We start from the raw sequence: 9,593 nt of genomic DNA on the forward strand, positions 1-9,593 counted from the left end.
TCTGCGCTCCACCCCCCGCACTCTCTCCTGTTGTCACTCCGTCCTGTCACCTCCTAAGCAGCAGACCTCACTTGACAGGATATATCAGTTGGGATAAATATAGCCAAGCTGCCTCGTTGTTTGCCCTCTGGTCCAGCTCGTTTAGGACTGTCCAAAACAAATGCCCTCTGAGCCGCCCTTTGTTCTTCTACTGCCCTCCGTGTCCCGTGCTCACCATGCGATACGGCATTAAGACGGAACACAACCAACTAAAATGTATCTAAAACTAGAAGGTGAGAGGCGGGCATGTAATGTAAGGACGATTTACTTTACTGAGAGGGTGGTAGATAAGTGGAACAGCCTCACAGCAGCGGGGGTAGGGGCTAATACAGTGTGGGAGTGTGGCAGACAGCTGTAAGGTTTGAGGCCTAATGGTTCTTATCTGCCGTCACGTTCCGTCACACGCTGTATATCAGGGAATAAAGTCAAATAGTCATTGGACAGGCAATGTTTAAAGGTGCCGTTCCACTTAGATAAAAAAAAATGCACTCTCTAGTACGCTAAACAAATAAGCTTCAGCAGATCCGTCATTCGATTCTCCCTTCTGAAGATTTGGTTACAAAGAAGCTTTTAAGAAATGTTTTTTTAGTGCCTGTGGTGAGGTCCTATCACTGCCTGACTTGAGATGACATGAAAAGTAAGTGTTCCGTGCAAAAATGAAGAACTTCACACAATTAAAGAAAGTTTGAGAAAGTTTTGGGAATGTAACCAGGAACCATGGGACTAATTCTGAATTTAGCTGCAGGAGTGTTACGTTCAGCAGAGAAGGTGGAACAGCATCTTTAAAATAGACAGGGTCGGGAATTTGACTTAAAGAAGAGTTCTAATTTTAACCCACGCCGACAGAGGACGTATCTCACAGGCCTGGACGGAGCGCTGGGCTAATCCGTCTAGGAATGAGAAGCCAAGGAGAATATTTCCGGTTTTGGGGAGAGATGGGCCAAAGTAACATTTTTTACCCTCTAGCTAAGCTGCACAGTATTTAAATTACTTCTAAAATGTTGTAATAGAGCTGAACCCTTTCCCTGACACAGCAGCCCGGAATTAGTTTTCTAGTCTATCGCGCTCCAAAAGGTTTGTCTATAAGGAAAGGGTAGGTGGTCGCTTTCTACTTATTTTAAGCCAAGATGGTTGAATGGAGTAAGTTTGGATACCTCTTCTTTGGCCATTCAAGATGCTAAAGGCTCTCAGGATTAAGTTTCTTAGTAGTTTATGGACTACAATTCTACAATCCCCAGGTTATTGGAAGACTTGTAGTACCTTAACACCCGAAGAGTAAATGATTGACCAGAAATGGAGAAGATATAGGACCCCAGCTGCTGCGATGTCCATTACAACCATGGTGGTCGTATATATCACACATCCAATTTGCTTACAAAAAAATACTTTCTTCATATGAATCTATATCTCTGTAGATATCAGTAGCTCAGTAGATCGAGACCATTACGGTGTCTTCACTGTTTTGCTCATATAAAGAAATAATAAGCATAATAATAACAACAGATATAAATAGAAGGTTACGCATTCCTCACCCCCCCCCCAGACCCGACCTGCAGCCAGGGTAACACAGAATTTACCAGGAACCCTTGAAGCTTATCTGAGTCCGCATTCTCTCTGTGCTCTGTGACCTTCGCAACTCATAGATCAGAAGGAAAACTCAACAAATAAAACATTACATCAGTGATTGACTGTCAGCGGGGGCCCGACGGATTAGCAAAGAGGCACCGGGCAGCTTTTATTCTTCTATCATATTGGTAGAAAAAGGGGGGATATTTATGAAAAGGTCATACGTTGACGAGCGAAAGTTTCTTGGACATTCTTAAAGTGAAACGAGGTCGGTACCTGAGTTTAAATGGGTCCCACAGCTGAACGCGGCCGTATTCCTCAGCTTAACTTAACAAGATTCCTCGGCTGAACTTGACGGGGTCCCACAGCTGAACTTGACAGCCTCCTATAGCTGAACCTGAAACATAGAACCGTGTGGTCTGACGTCAAATAAGAGCCGTCCCAACCAGCCCCACCTGTCCGTTTTTCTACCTGTCGTAAGATCTCCAACGTCTTTGATCCTTGTCCATACCTGAGTATGGTATGAAGAACGCTGATCGTATACCTCTTCTCCGATGCCTAAAAATTAGTAGTACAGCTCCAACATAATCCGCAGCCCTGTACAATTTCATCTGTAGAATGAAATCCATGCAGGAGTCTCTTTTGAGCCATTGGTCACCTTCATTTCACATTATTATTATTATTATTATTATTATATATTATAATTATTATTATTATATATTATTATTATTATTATTATTGTATATATTATTATTATTATTGTATTTATTATTATTATTATTATTATTATTATTGTATTTATTATTATTATTATTGTACATATTATTTATTTATTTATTATTGTATTTATTATTATTATTATTACTGTTGTATTTATTATTATATTTATTATTATTGTATTTATTATTCTTCATTATTGTTGCATAATGTTGTTATTATTTTTTATTATTTTATTATGTTTTATTTATACGGCGCCAACAATTTCCGCAGCACTTCTTACAGTCCGTACCTTCACGGGGTCCGACAAAACCTAGAACCGACAGACCAAGAGGAACACTTAATAGATATACAATAATCTTCTGCAGAAAACGTTTATTCGTTAACAGCTCTGTGCGGAGGTGAGAACGTTTGCTATGTTGTTTAGTGAAGTTCTCCTATAATCTTCACCTTTTTTGTTATGAAGCGTCTTGAATTGTTTTGTTTAGCAGGGTGCATCATAAAGTCCCCCGTCGTTTTTGGGGTTATGGGGGATTCTCATGTCCCGTGCAGGACAGGTGAGTTTTGGAAGCAGGTGATCTGTATCTTTGACTTGGATGTGATACTTCGTATATCATTTAGAAAGTATTTATTTGTACGGCTGGGAGATTATAGGAGGTAGGAATCATCCTGTCCCTTGAAGACAGATTTAGTAGGACGATTTAAATGAAGCTGTGTCACGTTACACGATACAAAGCGATACACAACTTTTCGAGCTGAAGTTCCCTGCTCCAAACCGCCCCACAAGACTTCTACGAGACTAAGTCCAACGCATCTCACAACCGCTGACAGGTAAAAGGACGGGACTACGAGGGGACGCTGCCTGTTACAAAGCGTTCTTCTGTATTTTTTTGGCTTCTGTTTTTCAGAATTAAATTACATTTATATTAAATTTGCTTATAAACCTACTAATCATCAAATATTAAGTCATCAAAAGAACAAAGATTAAAGGAGCAACAAACGTATGCAATGGTGCACATGCAGTTATTTGATATGTTAATTTATAGATAAATATATAGATTGCAATTGTACAGCGCTACAGAATATGATGGCGCTATATATAATAATAATAATAATAATAATAATTGCAGTAATTAATACTTGTTGGAGTACTGATGATGGACCACTATTAAAACCACTGCCCAGGTCTTACCTGTGTCCCGGAGGGGCAATTTCTAACACCCTGGGTGGGATTCGAGCATTATGATTGGATCATATATCACTATAAAGCAGACACGGCTTAGGACAACAGAGGACAACACATAAAGTGCCTTCTACAACAAGCCTGTGATGGAAAAATGGTTTTATACATTAACTGCTCCTTGAAAAGGTCTTGTCAAGATTTTAATGGGGAAAAAAAACCTAAAAAAAAAGAATATTGGAAAAGATTCACTTATAGAACCATAATATACAAACCCAGGACCTCAACGTGACTGCGCGGGTCCTTTACTAGAAGAAGAGTTAGGTTTCTATAGACTATTATATTACAATATTTTACACGCACTAACTAGCTTTTAATAATTCCGAGCGCTAGCGACGGCTGAAACATAATCTCCCACGAGCCGTTTATCCCTGGAATTTATTGTTATTACATTTTTAATGTTGGCATGTGCTTAAATCCTTCGGCATCCAGAAGATGTGTGCGAGAGAGGGTTGGGTATCAAGGGGACGATTCAAACACCTCCTGGCCTGCGCCGCTTTTGCTAGAAAGCCATTATTTGGGATATTTTTAATGATAAAGACATACGTTGCAGAGCTAAACATGCTTGGGTTTAAGGTTCTTGGTGTAGGATGCGTGACGGGCGTCTAATGGACTCACCTACATTGGGATAATTGAAGCTGTCGCAGGACGGACCGTTGGACTTTTGATGTCTCCTAAAATCTTGAGTTCCGTCACCTTTATTATGATGTGTCTTGATAACCAGTTCATTATTTATCGGGTGTTAAGGGGGATCTCATGTTCCGTGTAGGACAGGTCAGTTTTGGAAGCAGGGGATCTGTAACTTTGACTTGGATGTGATACTTTGTATATTATTTAGATAGAATTTATTGTACTCAGCTGTTGCTGTAGATGCTGGATGAAGTTGGAAAGCAAGACATAGAATAGGACTTCACCTTAGACCTTAGAACATTTGCTTCTGGTTCTTAAGAGGACAACGTTCTCACACACACACGTAATCATTGGCACTTTTCATGCAAGATTGATGGTGGCCCATGAGTTAGTTGTCCACCTTGACCATGAATATTTTATAGAATTAACTATATGACATCGTTTTGAGATGGCAGACCAGTTTGGTGCCCACCTCATATGTAATTTGGACAGCCCCGCTCTAGAAGAAGATCAGGAAAGACATATATAATAGATACTTTCAAATTCCAAGAAACCAAGAATAGAATGAGGAGTAATTTCAAGAGGGAGTCTGAAACCCTAGAACTCGAGGCAATAAAGTAAGTTAACTAAAATGTAACTTGGTGATACCGCTATTTATAACCGATGCGTTGAAGTATGGAGAAGAGCCCTACATTGGTGATCATGGACTAAATCAAATATTTATTTTGCAGTAATTTAATGATGTCCTGGTCCATCAGGCACTTGAACATTCTATGGATATATACCGTCTTTGTTTACCAACCCAGCATGTCTATAGTGCCCGCACCTGTTGGCTGAGAAGACGTGGATGTCACAAGGACGGAGATAATAATAGAGCAGATTTATTCTACTCATTGCTATAATTAATAACCCGCAGAATTTCTCGGCTCTTGTGTTCTCTATCTGTGCCCTCGATAGTATGCACGGCCTCCGAAAAAGTTGGCTACATTTAAAAAAAAAAAAAAGTTTTTAAAAAGTTTTTTAATCATTTCGATAACCCGCGGATACTTTGTCGCCGGTCCAACCGCGTCTCGGTGCAGAAGACCAGACGCGGCAAAAATATTACGTTCTCGCTCGCTGGGCTGTGATTGGCAGCAGAGAATGGGCTCTGTCACTTTAATCCTGGCAGCAAGACCCGTGCCAAGGGGATATTAACCATCGCTTGTCTGAGATGGAGTTTAGAGCTGCTGAAAAATTGTTTGAATACCGTGGAGACGGCATTAACCTCAGCCATCGGCTGAAGAAGGAATCCAACCCAATTTGGCAAGATTTTTAAATTCCCCCTCTTTATGGCTGTAAAGTAATAAATCTTTCAGTTTTTCATCTAAAGGTGTAATAAGTACAAAAATTCACCATAAAAAAAAAAATAAAGTCTTTTAAAAGGAGACCATTTAAAAATGAAACGCTGCATCCTCAGGGGGCAGCTCTGGGGTTTTTAAATGCCCCATGCTAAAAAAAAAAAATCATATTAATTAATAAAAAATAACTAAATTAGGAGATAAATGTATTTACAGTATATTACCTTAAAAACAGACAATTACAAATAGAAATATTATATATATATATATATATAAAATTATATAACATAATAAAATATTGTAAAGTTGATATTCAAAGGATAATGAAAGTTGTTGACGAGTGTGATTTATTTTGTTGATTTTAATTTAATTCTTGGTATTTTTAATAATATATATATATATATATATATATATAATTAATATATAATATATACCGTTATATATATAATATATTATATATATGTATAGAATTGGACCAAGGCTACCGAGTGTTTACATGATTTACAGTACAGCTGACATTGTTAGTTGTTGTATATTGCTTGTTTCCTAACCCTAATGTCCTAACCTAGAACCATCGTTAACCTCCTGAGGGTTGTCACTTTCTCTTGGTGATTCTCTCTAGGTGCGACGTTCTGAACGTTTCCGTGGCATAAAGTCCTTTCGTCGAGGCTTGGAAGACATCGGATGCCCGTTGGGCAGATACTCCTGGGACTGGATATGGATTTCAGGTCATTCTTCTCGAAGCGGAAGTAAGAGTTGGAATCCCTCCATGTTGGGATACTTGGAGATACCAAGATCAGCCTGTAGTTAATGAGTTATGCCTTGGGATTAATCCGCTCTAAGGAGAGAGTCGGAGAACATCTGATCCAAGCATCTGTGCTACGAGTTGCCATCTTTCAGTGGCTGAACACAACTCCCTTAGGATTGAGTTATGGCCTCTATATTTAGACCCGAGCTTCGCAGTCCTAACAGCGCTCTGAAATATTTAGAGACTGCCAAAAACAGAGCGTGCATTCCGCCATGCCCTTCCAAAGTTGACAAGATACAGAGGAACAGTGGCTACTTCTGGGCTTTGGTCCCGGCTTCCATCAAATAGATGGCGTTATACATGACGAGGCTCCCGTTCTACCTAGAGGTAGTTCTAGAGGTTAGAACTTTCAAGACCTCCAAGGTCAGGTAACGACCAATCAGAAATCTAGTTGCCGACAGAGCAGCATTTACTTGCCACCATACCTGGGAACATCCAGGCCCTGGCTACCTGGAGTCCTCCTTTTTCAGAATGCGGGTAAGCGGCCGCGCTGACGTCGGTAGGCGGCCCCGTTGACCTTGGTGGGCGGTCTGCTGGTGTCGGTGGGCGGCGTCAGTGGGCGGTCTCACTGAAAGCTGCCCATTTTTGGAAGGGAAGTGGGCGGAGATTGAGGCGCCCCCACAACCCGGAGGTGCAGGAAGAGTCTGAATTGTTTAGCACAACAATGCATGTCAATATGTATAATCTGTACTTCTCAAGTGTCCTTCTTCCAGAGAATCAGTCCCTCTTTGTGACCCGAACCCCTCTGTCTCTCTTTCCTCCCCTGATGTCCCTCTTCTCTAGGAGCATTCCAATGGAAATGTCATAGCCCAACATTTAATAAATCTCCAAGACTGTTTCAACAAATGTAAACTATTGAATTGGTACATTTATCACGCAAGCACGATCCCAGCTGCAAGACTAAATAACAAATCCTATAGGTTTTCCTAAGACGCGTCTCTATTTTTAGCGCTGAGATACGTTCCTGTTATTTTTGAACAGTTTCCTTTGCCGTCAGAATTTCACAGTCAATCATCTAGAAAAAAAAGAGTTAAAACAAAAAAAACCAAAAAAATATAAAATAAAAAAATATTTTTTATGTAAAAAAATATAAAAATACTGTTTCTTTTTTTCTGATAGCCCATCTGCGCTGGAAAGAGGTAAGTTTGATGCAGATCAGACCCATTCGGCTCATCAAAGCCGCCCGCTTTTCCTGCTGTAAAGACTCAAACCTTCATCACTCGTTGGCCTCGTCTTAGATTGAAACTTAAAATCCGTCAATGTATTGACCTCTGCCACTTCTGCTGAGATGCCCTTCCACGTATCTACCACACTTTCAGCAAAATAAAACTTCCTTACAGTTCTTGAACAGACCCCCCCTTGGATGGAATGTCCCTTTAACTGAACAAGAAATTTAAAAGAAGAAGAATAATGTAATTTTTTTAAGTAATTTTATATAATTTCTATTTTTACTGTTTATCTACATATTATTGTGACTTTTAGGACCGCGGTGCAGGAGGTAATAGCCTTGGACAAAATAAGGAGCAGCCTTTCTTCACTGAAATTAGGCATGAGTGTCATGTCCAGCAAACATCCTGAGCCCCGAGAAAAAAGGGGCATCCGGGGAGGAAAAACTTACCACAGGGATTGGAGTTTCAAAGAGCAGGGGCACTTAAGGGGTTATACTGTCCCTTTAAGGGGGATAATTTAACGCAGGATAATGGTGAATCACGTTCACAATACCCAGGGCGGCACCGGCTGCAAGAGAGAGAAAAATAGCATGTGGGCAGCGGTGAAAATTGCTAAACAAGCAGATGTCTCAAGAAAGATTGTGAAAGATCCTTTACAAGCAAAGCTCCCCGCATGATCCCAGCCCCCATCTGCAGCACAGATACGCGCCCCGTCAGAGACGTATTCAGAAGTTTTCTTCCAGGTGGGGCAGAGACAAAATCATGCATTAAAAGTATAGACGGGGATAAAACCCTTGGTGTCCACGAGTGCAAAACTAGCCCCGTACAGACTGTGAATCCCCGGCATAGCATCGCCACCTATGGGTGCCTGGAGGAACTGAAATACCATTACAGGAGTTATGGTGGGTAAAGGTGATGGAAAACCCTTCCACTTAAAATTTAGGGGGTGGTAGAAGCATTATTAAAACACTCATCTACAGACACCAGACAAGCCAGAAGACTTGTTTTTCCCTCAGAAGTCTCATGGTGCTGCCACAACCACAAGGGATTCTGGGTAGGCGCATGCAAATAAGGTCAACGATAATGGATGAACTGAAACATTGTGCACGATTCCAAAAGTAAGGAAAAGCATACTCAGAAAGATGTAATCCCTAATACAAGTCTAGGCTTTTCCTGACATTATTATAATCTCTGATATATAAGGGTTAGGATTGTATGTTTGTTATATGGTTGGGCCTGTACGTTCACGGGCAGTCGACCTAGTACTGCAGGACATATACTGCAAAAATAAAACAGAAACTCAAAAGGCAGCCTTTCTAAATAAAAAAAACTTGTTTGAAGAACATAATAATGGCTGTAGAACGCCGGCACGCAATCCTAATCAGCAAAGATTCTGAGCCAGAAAAAAAGGGACATCGAGGAGGAAAGATGTGGGTCCCGTTGAGGGACTCCCCCCCCTTAAGAAGGACACTTGGTGATTGTGGAAAGAACGGAAGCGCCTTGCTACAAGTTTAAGAACCTAAAAAAAAACATACGGCGAGAATGTTTTATTGCAATTTCCTCATTCAGGATGTCACGCTTATTTCGAGACGGTCTCAAAGTCGCAGCTCTAAGCCGAGCACCAAGCCAAGTATACGATAAAACAGCTGCAGCCGGGCCAGATGTCTCGAGAGCCCCAAAACAATCCCGAGGATGTATTACAAGTATTCCTTTGAAATAAAAATAGACATAACTGCAATTTTATTTTATTTTTACAATGTGTCGTTTTCAAGGCAAAAAGAATGCATCTGTAACTATACTGTAACTGCACGTAAACCATAATTCTCACGGTCTTTGTTCATCCTACGGAGGACGAACGTCTCGGTAATCGTTGTAATGATCCACTTAAATATATGGCAACGTATAAATACTTTGAATTCCAAAGGTTGTAGAGAATGACTGAATAGTGAATACCATTTCTATTTTTAAACAGCTTTAGCATTAAATGCCATTTTATTTATTCACTAATATAGGCCGCACTTTTTCCCCCCGCTTTAAGTCTTTAAGTAGACATGCAGCTCCGGGCGCCGGGCGGGTGTTAATCGTTC

Source organism: Spea bombifrons, chromosome 10, assembly GCF_027358695.1.
Source record: "Spea bombifrons isolate aSpeBom1 chromosome 10, aSpeBom1.2.pri, whole genome shotgun sequence".
Classification (NCBI taxonomy): domain Eukaryota; kingdom Metazoa; phylum Chordata; class Amphibia; order Anura; family Pelobatidae; genus Spea; species Spea bombifrons.